This window comes from Delphinus delphis, chromosome 2 (genome assembly GCF_949987515.2).
Source record: "Delphinus delphis chromosome 2, mDelDel1.2, whole genome shotgun sequence".
In the NCBI taxonomy this organism is placed as follows: domain Eukaryota; kingdom Metazoa; phylum Chordata; class Mammalia; order Artiodactyla; family Delphinidae; genus Delphinus; species Delphinus delphis.
The window spans coordinates 61,530,037-61,548,719 of NC_082684.1; positions in this window are offsets into that span (position 1 = coordinate 61,530,037).

The following is an 18,683-nucleotide window of genomic DNA, read 5'->3' on the forward strand; positions in this document are numbered from 1 at the left end:
GCAGAAACTCATGAGAGTAAAAATGTAATTAAATGAAGTAACTTGGAAGGTTTTACAATCTTACTAATTAAAAATACAATCCATTTGGGAAGATATAAGGTTTTTTAACAGAAGCCATTTATTCAAGTTTTATTTTCTACCAATGATCCAATTTACTGTATCCAAATAACATTCAATAACACATTACTTTAAATATTCTGACTTTTTCTTCAAATAGTAAAGTTTGAGGCCATAATGTTTCCATTGGTGTTTCTCTTTTTAGATCCTAGTCTAGCTCGGTTCATTGAACTTTGGACAGCTCAGACTGCAGCCCTCACCTTTTTTTTTTCCTTCTCCAGCCATCATACTAGTAAGCAATTTGGGGCTGGAAAATACCCATTCAGCTCAACTTTAACTTGTAAAATGCATGCATTTTCCTACTTATAAATATACTTTTTAATCTAAGAAAGGGGAAATCCTCACTTGCTGCCTTTCTTTTTCTAACTTCCTCATTTCTCCAATTGCTAGCTGTGACTGCGCAGTGTAAGAGCAGAGCTCGTGATGAGCGTGAGCTCCCCTCTGCAGCCCTGGAAAGTGAGGAGCATCCCTCCTTCTAGATGCCACTTCCTGATATCTGGGGTTCTCTATGTCCTAGTCAACTTAGAGTATAAAAGCAGAATATTCTCTCTCAAAATCCGGGAAGGAAAGGGCTTGAATGGAATAAATGCTTGAAGACTTCAGAATTCAAGTGGGATGCTGATCAAGTCACATCCAGATCAAGTTCAGACCCGGGCCAGCCAGCGCCACTCAGTGAGAGGTTGCCTTGGGTTGACTTTCTACTTCTTTCCTCAACTCCTCTTCAAGATTACACATCAGGGGCTTTTTCTTTTCTTTCTTTTTTAACTCCTGAAACTAAGAAAAACAACCTGGAAATACTCCTCCCCCAAAGCATTGCCTGGAATTAGGGAACAATGTTTTCAACTGGAAACCTTAGTTTCTTTCCCCTCTCTCCCATAAAATTTCAGTTACTCTTATGCTTGTCTAATCATGTCCCAGGTCAGTTTTCTCTCTCTCTCTCTCTCTCTCTCTCTCTCTCTCTCTCTCTCTCTCTCACGGAGTTATTTTAAAACAAGCAATTTAATGAGAAGAATGTAAGGGGCTTTGTGGGGGGTTGTTTCGTTTATCTATTTAATTTTAAGGACCCATTATGCACGAGGGAGTTAGGAGGCTCCCGCCTAGTGCTGCACTCCTGGAGAATTGATTTTCTTTGCGCGATTCCGGTGACCGGGGTGTTTCTGGAACGTTCCCGTAGTTCTGGGTCCCATCTGGGAGCCTAGTGCTTCAGTCCCATAGCCCAGCCACAAACGCCTAACTCAACTCCGAGGGCCACCTTCTGCCGCGTTCTCCACCGCTTTTTTCCTAGGTGGAGGCTGATTCACAAGCTTAGACTGCAATGAGCCGTATTGCAGCGCAGGGCACCGGCCAGGTTTCCTCGCCTCTTCCTGGAATCACACTGCCTTCTGCTGACACGCGCTTCCTTTGTGTTATGCCTGGCTAACATACTAACGGGGCGGATAACCCAGATCCTTTGAGGAGGGGTGGAGGGGGTTGGAGACACAGAGGGGAGAGAAGGGAACCGAACGGCTCTAGCTGCTGACCCTTGAGCCAACGTGCTCAGAGGCGGGCAGGCGGGCGGGCTGGTGGGCAGGAGGGGGAGGGGTGCGCGGGTTGCGAATCCAGGTGGGGAAAGTTCACGTTGAGGGCGCTGTAAGCAAACTTAAATGCCAGCACCAAGTATTTAGAAAGGGTGAACTGATGCTAATGTGCTCTCCTGCGTTCGGAACTGCGAGGGCCGGACGCCAAGGACGCTAGAGAACCTGCCCCGCTGGCGGAGCGGCCGTGCGCCTGCTGCCGAGTGTCCGCTTCCCCGCCCCGTCTTCCGCCCCACCCCCCCTGCCCTGAGCCGGGTCGCGCTGCGCGGTGTCCTCGAGTCACAGGTGAAAAATTCTAACAGCGTGTCGCACGGATGCCCCTCTCCGAGGTGTACACCTTCGCAGACTCATCAAGCTCTAGATTGGCCAGTCACCTTAGATGCTGGGTCCCAGCAACTAAAGACTTCCAACCTCCCCGGCCCGCTGCGCTCAACAAGAGCCCTGCCTTCCCCGGCCTCACCTCTAAAGGGCTGTCTGGTCTCCCACTCGGAGCCTTAACTGATTAACCACGGCTGGAACTCCTGCGCTACGCCACAAAGTGGGCACGAGGAACCGCGACCCCGGGGCCGGAGGCCTGCGGCCCCAGAGGACGCTACCTCTTGGTGCGGGCCTGGTCTCGTGTCCCAGCCTCACAGCTCGCACGACTGAGCCCCCTCTCCGCCAGGCCTGCGGCCCCGCCCGCCAGACGGTGCCCGCGCGCCCCGAGACATATGCTGTCCGCAGGCCGCGCGGCCCGACGTGGTGCTCATTGCAAAGGCGGTTCTCAGCCCATCAAAAGCCCAGGCTTTCTTCAGCCGTATGGGCCGGGAGGTGAACAACAATGCCCGGGCCCCTTCACTTCAAAAGCGGCGATCAGGGGAAAGGCTCCCCTAGAGAATTTTTTTTTTCCTCCTCAGCCTTTCATTCCTGGTTTAAAAAAAAAAAGGCATCAGCAACTCCAGGGCCCGGGCGAGCCTAATGCCCTTTGATGGGGATTGAATTCATTATCTCCAATAACACAATTGTGCTTGGCCAACGAAAAGAGCAAAGCAGAGCTCTATCCCGCCCGAGGGGCCCGGTCGGGCGGGGCGGGCAGGCGAGGAGCGCTCCTGGGACCCGCTCGTAGGCGCAGTCGCGGCGGGCCTGGCGGAGATGCTACACCCCCTAAGCGTGGGGGCGCGGGCCCGCCGGGAGGCTGCAGGACCTGTGGCGCCGCCCGCGGAGGCAGCGCGGGGAGGGGGCGGGGCGGCTCTCTAGCTTGATTTATTTTTCGTGTCTCCCTTGCAACCATTCCCCGAGGGCGGCCCCTCCGGCTGGGTGTTTACTCTCTTCCCTCCCGGCCTCCAGCTGTGAAGCAGTCCCTGGCGCCCGGGCGCGCCGGCCAGAAAGGACGCCCCTGGCTGAGCGCGAAGGGCTTCCAACATCCTGGCCGCGCCGCCCAACCCCGGCGCCCTCGGCTGGGAGCCAGCTTTACTCGCAACCCAGCACTGATAAACCGGGCTTTAAATCGCCCCTGCCCTGGAGCCCCCTCCGCTCAGGCTCTCCCCACTGGCTTTCACACCAGCCACCCGCACTGATGGCGGAACAGCGCCGGGAGCCTGAGCCCGGACGGCTGGACACCACGTCCGGTGCTCAGACACTGGGTCCGAGACCCGGGCATGAGGCGCCGTTCTTTCGCTTCCGGCCTGGTGGACACTGTCCCGGACCCCGACATCCACGCGAGCGCCTTCTCCCGAGTTCCACTGCCATCCTTACCCTTTCAGCCTCCTCCAGCCCCTGCCGTCCTGAGTGTACGCAGGTGAAAACAGGGGCTAAAACGGGCACTATTAGGTGCCTTGATTTCAGGTGTGTGTGTGAGAGAACTTCCCTAAGAATCATGAAAACTTCTCTATGGTTTACTGTCTAAAATTCGACTTTAAGTCATTTCATTACTAGGCATACTTCCTACACAATCCTATTTCCCCGCTCACTCATTACTGAGGACAGTATGTATTGCAGTTTTATTTCAGTCAGATAAAGTATAATGATAAACAGAATTTTAAGTATGTTTGTTTATTTTTGCAAGAATACATAAAATGCTCTATGGTAGTAACTGTGAGTTAGGATTAGTCGTCCCTCGCCAATTAGTCATGACTATCCCAATCTTGAAGCAATTGACGCTTCACCTTTCTCTTCAGGGAATTAGAGCCAGCCCACATACACTGTAGGAGATAATATAGATAGGTAGATAGCTATATATGCCAGCATACATATGTGTGTATGCACACACACAATTAGATACGCTGATTTAGAGGAGCATACCTAAGATCTTTCTGTCCTAGTGACTATCCCCAAAGCATGAAAGCAATAAATTAAGTGATCTGTTGGCTTGGGGCAAACCATGAAAAGCATTTCAGATTTAAGACTTTCAGCTAGGCATTATTCTCATCAGGAGATATAGGAATTTAGTTATTTAACCCCCTTCAGCATTAAGTGGTGAAAACTTTACAAATTTAGCCCATGGAACTCTGACCACTCCCTTCAAATTTTAGGCCTAGGTACCTGGGGGAGGTGGAGGAGAAAAGTCCATTGTGATAGGTAATGTTGAAGAGAAGACTTCAGTTCTTTTCCCTTCCCTTTTCTTTTCTTTTTTTCTCTTCTTTTTGTCTTATAGAAGAGCATCCTGAATATAACATATATTAAAACATGTATTTACTTTTGTGAAAACTTTATGGTTTTCATTTACATCAAAAAGTATATAAAACATTTACTTGCAGATACTCTGAGTCTCTAATAAAGAGGTCTGTGGGTAATGCTAATCTTTAGATGAGTTATCAAACTCCAAATATGTATTACAGATTGTCAAGGAATGAATGAGTGACTTCTCTCCTTCAACCTTACCCCACATTTTATTAACTTATTAAAGAATAGGTCTGAATCTTGGTGTTACTTAAGTCACCTTTTATAAAATCTCTTTTGTAATATCAATTGGAGGTTTAATCTTTGTCCTCAATATGACATACTATTCCACACCTGGTGGACTGCTGTGTTTCCTTTGTCTATTCATTATCACATGTTTAGAAATATTGGGAAGAGAAAGACATTTATACAGGGTAAAGATGTCAGGGACTTGGATTTTACAGATTAACAATTTGAATAAGAGTTTAACATAACATGTACGACCAGAATAAATTATATATAGGTATAGCTATTTGGGGATTAATTTTTCTAACATTTTGAGGACTTCAGAGTAACCACATTCTGGACTCAGTGTAAGAACCATCCTGTGAGTAACAATATGTTCAAAACAACGACCAAAAAACCTTTAATTCTGACCTATATCTGTCAGACCACAGAAGCTACAGGACAGTCCTGTGGCTTATCACATAAACAATTCGTCTAGTGCCAGAGCACACGTAAAGGATTATGTGACTTCAGGTGAGCAGGGTACCATAGGATGGATGAATTACTAAACAAAAGATACCATGATCTTCATGTAGATGTCTTCAACTATGAAACAAAATTAGGAGGGAAGGAAATGTAAAGCATTTCAGTAGAAATGAGAATTTAATGTTATCTAAAGTACAACCCCAAAGCATATTTTAGCCTTGAGATTCACTGCCTGGGACTATAGAATATGGTAATGGAAAAGACCGATTTATTATGTTTTCTACTCCACTTACCTGTGAGATTCCTCCCCTCAGAGTTTTCACAAGTCAGGTCCAGAATAGATTTAAATGTCAAGAATAGAAGGACTCCCACTTCTTGAGTTTATCAATGCAATGGAGAAGCTCTATATTCACAGTGCAAGACATCTTGCCAATAGAATATTTTCTCTGATATTTAGGTAAAATCCACTTAAATTTTAAATATGCTTCTTTGAGGATCCTTTTTATTCAGTCTTAAACCTGTTTCAGATACCTGGATGCCTGTGTCTCTAACTATTTATTTAACCAATCTATACACATTTACTTTCTTTAGTTCTCACCTAAGATTGATCCAAATAAAGTGTCCCAGGTGGGAAAACACCTTTAACAAGTATAAGCGTTTGACTCTCTATTCTTAATACTGAAAGGGGAAACAATAAAGTTAAACCTCAACAATTCCTCTGAATGATACCAGCATTATAAACAGGAGACCTGGTCCACTTGTGAGATGCCACCTAAATGCTACATCATACGGCTTAGCTTCTTCACCTTTTAAGTATGACTATTGTAAGAAGTCAAAGAACTTCAGCTTATCAAAACGTGTTGAGTTCCTAATTTATAAGAACAGAGTCAAGAAACCATCTGGAGGTTGGTTCATTTAGAAGAAATACTGTTTCTCAGGCTACAGAGGGTTTAGGGTATTTGTTAATTTGTGGCCCACAGATTTACATGTGACCTATCAGGAATATATTATGTCAGAGTTTTATACAGTAAAAGAGACTGAGGAAGTTCACTATTAAACTTCTAAAGAGAAGTTAAAGCTTTACATTTCACTTCCAGAGATGCAGAAGCCTGGACCTTCAAAGCTGCATTACGACTTGGAGTCTCAGACTCGAAACTGGACTCTGGGTTTCCAAGGCTCTGAAGGATTCACCCACTTTTTGTACAGTGACCACTAGGCCATGCTTTGCCAAGGATTAACGCTCCAGGCTATACCCGTCTCTTAAGTTACAACATCTCTACTGAGTCAGGCAATTAGAAAGGAAATGCTTATTGAATTTGACAAATAATTCACTTTGGAAGTATAATCACAGTAAGAACAGATTGAGAGTTAACTATGGAGAAAAAATGAGACATGAGAAGTGATTTCCACTGCATTCCACTCAGCTATCTCAGCTTATAAAATAGAATAGGTGAAAGGGAAAATTGGAATTTTAATAAAAATGAAAGGTTGTAAGACCTGTGATGACTCAAAGAGTAACAGTAAGAAGTTGTGTAATAATATTATTATCTATATAAATGCATTGAATGCAAGGTTGCGAAGATATCAGCTTCTCCCAAGTTGGCTGTTGGGTTCTGAGATGCACAAGTTCTACCCAATTCCTGTTTCATGTGGTGTAACAAGTTACAGTGTTGGGTTTTATTTGTCTCTGTATTTGGTATAACCTTAAAAATATTCAAAGAGCCTTCTTAAATAAAGTGAGGTCTGCATTTTTTCAGGATATATTTAAAGTCTCACATTCACTTACAGTTGTTACCAGATGATGTGGTTTGTGAAATAACCTGAGATTTTAATAATAAGCACAAATTAACAGAGTAAAACATAGCCCTTTTTCTTTTAGCCTTATCTTCAGCAACAGAAAGCATCATATAGTAGCCACTGTTCAACCTGAAAAATAAAAAATGTAGAACACAGTGAAAGATCTTTCTTAACTACACTTAAGACTCCTGAAAATGGATTTATCATGAGGGGTAATAAACAATGATTAACATGCTATGACCAAAGCAAAAAAATTTTTTCTTAGTGTTTTCAACTCAGGAGGTAAACTTGTTTTCAAGAGAAACAAGAAAATAGAGATTGTCGGGGAAATGTAAAGGATGAAAAGATGAGGGAAAGGGAGGGAGGGAGAAGTACCATAGCAGAAAAAGCAATGTATTGGGTCTTATATAGACTCACAGACCAAGAGACTGAGGGACTGAGAGATGGGATGGAGGCAAATTAATGGCTGGAGAGAGCTAGAGAGAGTGTGATGAGGAAGGGCCAGGCGTGAAAAGATTTTGTGTCGTCATAGCAACGGGCTCAGCCCTGCTCCCCCTGAAGCCCATTCAGCTCTGAGCTGCCGGAACACGTTTTTAATTAAAGCGTATAAAAGTTGTTTTGTAAGGACTTCTCCTCATCCGATAGATTTCAAAATGGTTAATCAGGCTTCATCTCCTTTTGATGCTCACAAGAGCATGGGCTCCTGTGAGCACAGAAAATGCTGCTGCTGCCACTGCCCCTGAGTAAGTCATCTCTCAATCACACCTAATACTGGGGATGAGCAAAGCATCTAGTTATTTAGACACACATAAACAGAGAATTCAAGTGGGAGTTGGGGGGGTCCATTTTTATGAGTGTAAGTGAAAATGTTGATTTTCTTTGCTCTAGATACTATGGGAGTCATCCTTCTGGATGACTATTGTCTCTGGTTGATGTTCTATTTAGCTTTTGAAAACAGCAAGATTTTTTCCTGCCTTGGGAGATAGAGTCCAAAAGCCAAAAATAAAAGTTAACATATTATTCGTATCAAATAATATTTAATCTTGTATGGGTATCCCAAGAAAGAGGTTTGCTGCACCACTCTTGTATAAAAAGATGCCAACCCATCCTGTTTTTTTTTCTAGGTAATAAAAGGGCTTTCACTTCTCAATCCTCCATAAATTCACAATACACAGCAACAGTTGCATTTTCTTTAGTAAAATGGATGACAATAGAAAACAGCATCTTTTGTTGATTCACTAAACAATGTCTTAGCAGATGACTCAAACCTTCTCCAAGCTTTTTCATCTCCCTTTCTCCTAAAGCCTGGCAGATGATCTTATTTCTAATTTAACTGAAAAAGAAGAAAACTCCAACCTTCACTATAGTTCCCCAAGGCTAGTATGTTAGCCTAAGAAAGAAAAACAGCCCCTCACATTTGGAAACCGGCTTGACACTTCCAGCTAGGCTAGGTTATCCTTACGATTTGGTCCAGCATTCACAGTTAGGCCCAGGTGTTCTCCTGTCAAAGATAAACAACTTTAGGGGCTTCCCTGGTGGTGCAGTGGTTAAGAATCTGCCTGCCAGTGAGGGAAACACGGGTTCGAGCCCTGGTTCAGGAGGATCCCACACGACGCGGAGCAACTAAGCCCATGCGCCACAACTACTGAAGCCCCCGCGCCTACAGCCCGTGCTCCGCAACATGAGAAGCCACCAGGATGAGAGGCCCGCGCACAGCAGCGAAGAGTGGGAGCCGCTCACCGTGACTAGAGAAAGCCTGCGAGCAACGAGGACCCAACACAGCCAAAAATAAATAAATCAATTAATTAATTAATTAAAAAACATAAACAACTTTATTGAACACCAATAGCAGACAAAGCCACTTTATAACGATAGAAAAGTGAGACAAAAAGAAGGCTACTTTGTAATTTTTTCTAAGCACAGATATAAAAAAGGCACTGCAAACCACAAAGATAGCAAACACTCCCCCCATCTGAGCTAGGATTAGTAACTGTTGCTTCTTTATAAAGTACAGCTTTGCCTTTGTTTTACTCTCAACTCCTTCTAGATAAGATTTCTTAAGATACTCAAGCATAGTATTATCCCCACATCCTGACAGCATCCAATTAGAAGTCCCACTTTCTTGAGCCCTCCCTCAAACCAAATAGCACAAGCCCGCACACTATAATAAGTCCTTTCTAACACCCTCTTACTAAAATACCACACAGTCCCCTATGATGTGTGTTCTCCCTTATTGGCAACAAGCAATAAACCCAACTTGTTTAACTATAAGTATATCCCTGTACCATGCTAAAAGTCCATCTCTGTCCCCAACAAAAGCTCCCGTCTTATTTCTACACCTGTCTACAAGGTATTTCCATGAATATTTAATAAATTTAAATGACAGCAACACACTTCTCTCAGTAACAAGGCATGCCTCCTGATGTCCTTATTTCTCTCATTCTCTTTGTCACTCAGGCTTGAGAAGTCATAGTCTTTGACGCATCCCTCTTATGGCCTATATATCTGTAATTAATTAATATGCTCTATCGATAACCCCCCCATTCCGCCAACCTTTTATTCCTTAACATCCTAAAGGTCACAATTTTACTTCCTACTACTGTCCACTACCTGCTGAAATAGCCTTCAGAATCTCTTGGCCAGTTTTTGTCTGTATACCATTTCTAGCTTAATATTCCTGAGCAATAGCTTTCAGTGAACACAAATAAGTCCTACCTCTTGAGGCTAGAGTTTTCAGAGGTAAAATCAGGAATTACATATGAATAACTAGCATGATTCCCCCCGACACACACCTTACAAAAGATAAATGCCATTGGTGCACACATGGAATAGGGAGGGCAAGAATGCCCTGGTCACTGCAGGACCATTCTAGATCTATTCCAGATCTATTCTTTGAGAACTATTTAAAAAGTGAGGTGCATTTAAAAGATTCTGGATTAGATGAGAACTGGACCAGCCTTGTGAAGGATGGTTTAGATTGAGGCTGTTTGGCCACAGAATAAAACATTTCTGTTACATTGGAAGATAATTTAGTTATTTCAAGCATGTGTGAAAGAAATTAGAATATTTATTACATATGATTCTAGATGGCAAAATTAGGGCCAGAAGGTAGAAATTTGAGAGAATTACAGATTATAACTCAATATAAAGACATTTGTAGCATGGCTATAGAGTAGGCGACCTCAGGAAATAGTGACCATCTCAATATTGAACATTCAAGGGTAGACTAGATGACCACTTGGGTAAACATGTTTCTCAATCTGTGCTTTATTTATTTAGCTATGATCATTAGACTTTCAGTTACAATAGATTTGTTTCTTTTGAACAAAATAAACTTTTATTACATGTGTTCTATTTTTTCTTAAATAGTTAGCATTCATTTATTTTCTCACACATTTACCCTTCCAGGTGCTCTCATTCTTTCCAATATTACTGTGATTCCATCTGTGATCACTTTCCGTTTGTCTAATCAACTCCCTTTAGGATTTCTTTTATTGGAGTTCTGCTTGTGATATTCTCTGATTTTATTGCCAGGTTTTTAATTCTAGGTTATAGGGTTTTTTGTTTGTTTGTTTACTTTCAGCACTTTAAAGATACTACTTCATTTGATTTTGGATTCTGTTTATCTGAGAAGTCCTCATTCTTATTATTACCATTTTGAAATTAATATGTGTTTTTATTCTTATTTTTCCTCTTTTTTAAGTCTGATAATTTCAACAGCTGGGTCATCACTGGGTCTGGTTCTATGGACTATTTTATTTTTTCACATGGCTCTTCTTTCTTTTTAGTGTGTCTTGTATTTTTTAAAAATTAAATGTCAGATTTTGTGTATAAAAGAACAGTAGAAACCTAGGTAAATGCCCCAGATGGGAATACCCCATTCACTAATGGGGATTTGAGTGACTTTAGTTAGCATTTGAGGCAAGTTGGGTCGTGTGGCTGCTATAGTTACCTTTAACATACCACAGATTTGAAATTCCTCCAGTGGTGAGCTGGACTTCCACTATGTTTTGTTTGGTGTGAGGCCTGGAGAACTGTAGGGTTTTGTTTGTTTTCTGTTTCCCTGCTCCACCTTCAGACTACAGCAGGTTATCTATGCCTGCAACATAGAGGGAGTCTACTTCCATGTTTCTGTTTCCCCCACCAGTACGTGGCTATTGCCAGTTACTAGATGCAAGGCTCGTGGGGGGGGGCAGGGGAGGGGTTTCTATGCACCTCCTCCAGTAGCAGACGGTCTCTGCCTAGTCAGTGCAGGGTCTAGAGCAGCGGTCCCCAACCTTTATGGCACCAGGGGTCGGTTTCGTTGAAGACAATTTTTCTACGGACAGGGGAGGGGGCATGGTTCACGCGGTAAATGCAAGCGACGGGGGGTGGGGGGGCGGCAGATGAAGCTTTGCTCGCTTGCCCACTGCTCACCCCCTGCTGTGTGGCCCAGTTCCTAACAGGCCACGGACTGGTAGTGGTCTGTGGCCCGGGAGTTGGGGATTCCTGGCCTAGAGCACAGGCAAGTTCCTCTTCCTCCAAACTCCACCTTGTGTTGGTGGGGGCATCTTAGGTGTGAGTTAGTTTGGGAGGATCACCTTGATATAGTTGAAGCTGGTCTATTCACAATCTATCCTTACTCCTATGGCATAGTTTTCCCAGGATCTAAGTCAGAAGCTGAGTCTCTCCTCTTTGGTGAGGCTTGCACTCCATTTTTTGTCTCCTCAGCATCACACGACTGACTAATTCTCTTCTTAGCTTTTTATCTTCTTAGTAAGTGTTTTTTACTTGGTTTCTCTGTGTCTTGTCCTGAATTTAGCCTCTTAAAAATCAGAAAATGCCTTAAGGGAAAAATTGTACATAGCGTGTTGGTCTCAACTGTCTGTAGTTCTCGTCTCCTGATCTTGGCCCCTCATAGCATAACTGCTTAATTTAGTTCTAAATTCCATTTTTGATTCTCCAGCCCAGCCAAACTGCCACAAACTCAAGAATGCTGCTTTTGTTATACTTCTATGCCCCAAACCTTGCATAGGCAAAAGCCTCAAGGGAAAAACACAGCTGGGAATACAGGACTCACCTCAGCGTATTTTCCTTCTCTCCAGGATCCTCGCCCCTCAGGTCCTGGCCGCACTGGTTGTTCTCCAGTGCCTTCAGATTTTGTTTTGTTTTACTTTGCATTTTGTCCAAGTTTTATAGTTATTCTCAGTGAGTGAATTAATCTCATTCTATCAACTCTGTTACAGCCAGAAGCAGAACACGTTTCCTTATTCTAAACTCTGGTACTTAATGAACAATCAAGAGTTGGTGATTCTTATGAGATCCTCTTAATTACCTTGTGTTCAAGCCTCAAATTCATTCTCTTACTCATAATTAATGGATGGACATATATTTGAGGTCACATTATGGTAGCATTTATTTTTCTGTAAATTTTGGTTGATTAGTCAATAAAGATCATGTCGTGATATATTGTAATTCTAGAAGAGTTGAATATCTTGGTACTATTTAATCTAGGATGTTTGTTTTACCTAAAGGGCAGAAAACCACAGATTAACATCATCATGAAGAGCAAATTTTCACACGTAAAATTCAGATCAGTATACAGGGTTCATATTGGAGTTTACACTGTTTGAATTAGATAAATACATAACTGATTCAAAGAAATATAGTAGTTGAACAATATATAGAAAATAAGTACAGTGATACATGAATCTAGGTTAATCCAAAAATTCCCTTGAAAACGAATTTTAAGCTGGGTTTCAGATAGCTGGAGTGACAGTAAACTTTGCTGATGGAAGCAAAGAGGTAGAATGTTCCGGAGATGAAGGACATTTTAAGCTAAAATTGTTGGCAAATAGCAAGAAGATGGAAGATTAGGGAAGAAATGGAAGTGTGTTAGTATTAAACAATTTTATAATGTCTACAGAAAGAAAAAAGGAAAGATATGAACAGGCATATAATCTGAGTTTACATTCAAAGCTAAGTCATGTAGGGTGGATCGAAAGAAGGAAGTGACTGATGTTGAGTGATCCTTTTAAGAAGGAAGCTGTAGTATGGTCACCAACTAAATGAGGTAGTAATTGAGGTAAGTGGAAGATTTGATTAATACTATAACTTGTGGACTCTTTCATTGGAATGGATGGAGCTGAAGACAAGGAAGAGTGTAAGAGAATAAGTACAAGGAAATCAAACACCATTTTAAAAAAAATGCTATTTTAAGGTGTTTAACCTGAGGAAGTAACAAATTGTGTTCTTTCAGATAATAGGATGGAATTTCACAGCAGGGAGGTTAAAAGATTTGGGTGCTATCTTTGTCTAATTGAATTTCAGGGGATTAATCTCCATTTGAGATTAATTTATTCATTAATATGGTCAATATATTTTTGTAGAACAATTACTATGTGTAAAACATTGTAATAGATAGTTATAGAGCTATATCAGATGATTCTTGACCTCAAAGAATGTACAGTCTGATAGGAATGATGAGATAAAACAGTTATTCAACCATGGGAAAAAATGTAGAAAATGGCAGTTTCAGTTCCTGGCACATAGTAGGTGCTCAGTAAAGGTTTGTTGAATGAATGAATAAATGAATGAATGAAAGGCACAGAGAGGCACATATAAATACTAAGAGTTGAGAAGAAAATCTATATGTGGGAACACTAAGAAAGGCTTTTATAGGGAATATGACAACTAAGACCTAAGTGTCAGATAGGATTTAGATATAAGATTTCAGGGAGATGGTAGTTCCAGGAGGAAGTAACAGTGTCAGGAAAGGGAAGCCAGAAAGATCAGAGTGCATAGAGGGGAAGGTGAAGTTGAAGTCTGAAAGAGGAAGCTACAGGAAGATAAAGCTGAGAAAGTAGGCTGGAATAAAAGTCTGCAGGGCTTTGAATTCTCTAAAAACTTTGGAGTTTATTCAGTAGGTAATATTTAGCATTAGAAAGATAATGTATGGACAATAAAATATGTGAATCACTTGAGGATATGTGGTTAGAGATACAAAGAGAAATTATAAGAAAGTTGGAAGAGAGAAAAGAAATAGAAAGTTTCATCAGGTTACACTTTGCAATGAAGACTGTGAAATTCCTGAATACAAAAAGGAATAGAATTAGGGATCAAAGACGTTCATAATGGAAAGGCGTAGATATGACCTTCTTTCAGTGCTAAGGCTCTTGCTGGAAGGACTTACGCTCTTGAGCTTGTACAAGTGGAATGCAATTTATTTACTAACACAGAAAAAGAAATCCATTACTATCATTGCACTTAATTGTGCTATGCAATGTGAAATTCCTTATTAAATCTTTTCAGAGGCAGCAAGTAAGAAGAGTTAGAAGGTAATTTCCAGGCAAAAGTAGTCTATATTCACTGTGTCTATTTCTACATTTTCCATTCACCTTAGTTCACAGCAATTTGGATTTTGTCTCTCATTACAGTAGAAATTGCTCTCATTAAAGTCATCATGGCCTCCTTAATTGCCAATACCAATGGCACTTAGCTCCAACACCATCTCCTCTGGGAAGCCTTCCTTAATCTCACAGACAGGGCAAGATACACTTTCTTCTGTTCTGCCAAAGCATTCTGAGCCTACCTCTATTATTGTACCTATGATACTACATTACATTATTTACAGTTCTGTCATTCCCTCTGGACTGTGATTTCCATGAGGATAGAAACTGTGTCTTATTCAACTTTGCACCCCCAGTACTTGGGATGGTGTTGTCTGAATTACTGATAAAAACAAATACCCCCTCTATTATCTCTTTCAATCCTCTCATCAAGATATACTTTTAGAGAAATACTGAAGACTTCCATAATATAATCAGAATGGAAACTGTCCTGAGGACTTCCAAATATAACCAGAATAGAAAAATATCCCCTGAGAACACTACTTTCACCTTCACTTGTACTGTCAATTATTTGTATGACCTTAAATGACTAATATATTAATAGGGCTTAGATGCTTTACAATTGATTCTCTTGTCCCCTAGCCCTTACCCATTGCCACAGTACATCATCCGTAATTCTTGTGACTCTATTGTGATTTCATTGGTAAGGACAATTTTAATTTAAGCTAAATGTTTTTAAGTGTCTCCTATGGTCATTATGTTCTAGTTGGTGCTGGAGATTCACAGATAAAATAAGAATACAAGAATACATTTCATGAACAAACTCATTATTTATTATTTCTAATTTCATCTGACACGTATTTGTCTAGTAATAGAGCTCATGGTCAGTAAAGATGCTCAGTATTTTATTATTTTGTTTTGCCACATCCTGACATCTTTAAAATTTAATATGTGAAGACCACTCTTGTCTACATTGTTATAAACACACACACACACACACACACACAAACAAAACCTCTTTTATCCAGTTTTGCAAATATTTTGGGATTCACCAAAATTCATACATGTGGCAGTTTGGAATTATCTTTGGTTCTTTCTCTCCCTTTTGCTCCTTTATTTATTTATTTAAGTTATTTATTTTTGGCTGCGTTGGGTCTTTGTTGCTGCATGTGGGCTTTCTCTAGTTGCGGCGAGCGGGGGCGCTTCAGTGCGTGGGTTTCTCATTGCAGTGGCTTCTCTTGTTGTGGAGCACGGGCTCTAGGTGTGTGGCACATGGGCTCAGTAGTTGCGGCTTGCGGGCTCTAGAGTGCAGGCTCAGTAGTTGTGGCGCACGGGCTTAGTTCCTCCGCGGCATGTGGGATCTTCCTGGAGCAGGAGTCGAACCTGTGTCCCCTGCAATGGCAGGCGGATTCTTAACCACTGCGCCACCAGGAAAGTCCTGCTCCTTTATTTTGTTTTTGCCAAAGTGCTTCTCACCATCATCTACAAAGTCCACACTTTTCATTCTTTTCTTTGTTTCTGGTTAACATCTGCCTTTTCAGTCTTATACTTATTACCATTTCTCCCATTATCTTGTTCATCTATCATTTTGACAATTTTACTCCTGTGAAAGATCTTCTTACAGTTATCTTATGGTAGGACCATGAATAAATGATATGCTATACAGGCATCTATATATGCCATGGATACAGTCATCCAAAGCCATTCTTGGAAAAATCTGGGGGCAACAGATGTATAGGGCTGTTATCTTTTAAGAAAGTTTGTATCAAACCAGTGTCTAATGCAGTGCAAATTCCAAGAGAAACAAGGATTTGAGTCTAAGAGGTAAATTAAAGTGTTCCATTTGTCAACTCATTATTATTGTGAGTTTATAATTTCCATGAAAATAATACATATTATGAATTTAAATAACAACATAGTATATAATCAAGTGCTAACATGTGGTAGAAACTAAGCTTCAATAAATGTCATACGAGGGTTGATTCGGGTGGAACCAATAAATGTAGGCAGGGCTGAATTGGAGAACAATGATGCCCTGATTTGATATTTCTTGTGATAAATGTCCTAACGTCCTAAATGTATTATGCATGTATTCCATAGTTTTTAAAAAATCTTTATCAAACTAATTTTAATATAATAGTTTAAATAAAATATACTATGTAATAAGGAAATATGTGACTGTAGGAATCTATAAATATTTTGCCATGAATTTTTTATTTTGCTACGAAATTTTCAATTTAATAATGCTGAAGATAGTCATTTTGAGTAGAAGAATTGAGTACTTGTCAAGTTAAATATCATGTTCATATTTTTTAAATTAATATCTAAGCTTATACTCAAATTTATTTTTTTCTTAATAAAAGATAATGAAAGAAAATCATTTGAATAACTACGTTTGTTGGTAGATGCTATTAAAGAAACTTCAAGTATTATATATACTAACAAATGTAAAATAGATAGCTAGTGGGAAGCAGCCACATAGCACGGAGAGATCAGCTCAGTGCTTTGTGACCACCTAGAGAGGGGTGGGATAGGGAAGGTGGGAGGGAGATGCAAGAGGGAGGAGATGTGGGGATATATGTATATGTATAGCTGATTCACTTTGTTATAAAGCAGAAACTAACACACCATTGTAAAGCAATTATACTCCAATAAAGATGTTAAAAAATAAAAATTAAAAAAAGAAACTTCAAGTATTCATAAAAGCAGAATTTTAAAAAATGTAAACTTAAAAGTGTTTTGGGAAATACTCTCTGCTGCTTATAAACAACTGGTCTGTTATGAGGGCGGGAAGCAGCCATGGAAATTTTGCTTTTACTTTTAAAAAGAAGCTTTGGAACGTCTATGGATTTAGATACGTTGAAAGCACTGCAAGATTATGCAAACAGACTGAAGGAAAACAGAGATCAAAATTAGTCTTTCAAATACATCTCCTCATCATTCCTAATGTAAACTTTTCTTCTAATGATTCTTTACTTCTAATAAGGCATAAACTATGCATACATGACAATGTTTGCTAGTAAATGAATCTTAGAAAAGATTTTCAGGAAATAAAATATTCTTTACAATGTACCATTTGTTAAAACAAGGTAATGAACAATAAGATATATAAGTATAAACTGGCTATATATTTATTTAATTTTAAAGATATCAGAATTAAACCACTCATACTTAAAAGTAAGGCATAGTTATTTGCCACAATTATTTTGATATACTTCTAAGATTATTTTAAACTCAGGAAAGCAAGATTTGGAATGGGAAGAGTTAAAAAACACGAAGCAACAGTAACCCCATTTAGATAAGGGAATAGAGGGGTGGAGCAAGGGAACAATACACTAAAGTGCTTTTCTTTCACAGATCTTGGTTCAAATTAAGGTTAAATTCCACAGGAGGATGTGTTTTCCCCATGTGGAGTCTTAAAGGACATGCCTTTGTTTCCAACTTCCCAGAGAAGATATATGTTAACACAAACAAAGCATTTCATAATAAATTTAACTTTTATAGAGTGACTAATGCCCTGTGGAGATAAGGTAGACTCTCAGTCACCTGTGTTTAATCCAGGCTGAAGAAATTATGCCAAGAGCACACTGACAAAACTTTATTCCTTTCGAGAGAATGGCAGTAACTTGGTAGGGAGCAGAAAGGGTCCTGGTTTTAAAAGTCTCATTAGAATGACTCTCTCTTCCTCACAGTGAACGCAGTTTAGCATTTATGTACTTTGGAAGGACAAAGAGGTGAGGTAAGCCTGCCAAAATTTGGACCTGGGTTTCTGGGAACCTGTTAGTAGGTCAACTGTTACAAATGTAAGAGAAGCTGCAAAGGAGCATTAAATACTAGAAATTTGGAAGTTGGACTACAACTTTATTAAAGCCTGCATACTTTTTCTTCTTCTAGATCTCAAGTGAGGTGACATAATGTTAAAAATGCCACAGAGGACCACTATTATTCAATCAAACCAGCCTTTGGTGAAGAATAGGCGAGGAGGTGGAACAGCATAGAGATAACTCTTTCTGTTAGAAATATTTACAGTTAACAGATAGAAAAATAAGTCTTTAAAGATTACTTGGGGTCTTATTAACAATAATTTATTAATCTATTTCTTCCTCCTAAGAAAGACAAATTACTTTTGTAAATAGTGCTTTTCTTTCCTCTTCCCCTTTCTTTTATCTGCACATTATTCTTTATTAACTAGATGCCTACTTCTTATGTCCTTATTCTTGCAAAATGCCTCCAAATTTGTGCCTAGGTAATTCACTCATTGACTATATCATCCTTTTCCCATGTGACTTCAATATTGACTTCAGTTGAAGATTGAAGATGTAAAAATTAGTCCTGCAGCATGTGAAAAAAATTCCTTTTTTCAGAGAGAGACAAAAACCTATTTGTGTCAAACGTACCAAAATACCTGATCATATAGTATACATTTAATTTATTTTGTATATTTATGAATTCATCCTTGATGAGAGGTTTAGGAAATCTATTTAAAATTTAAATAAAATAGAGTAACATTTTCCTCTCC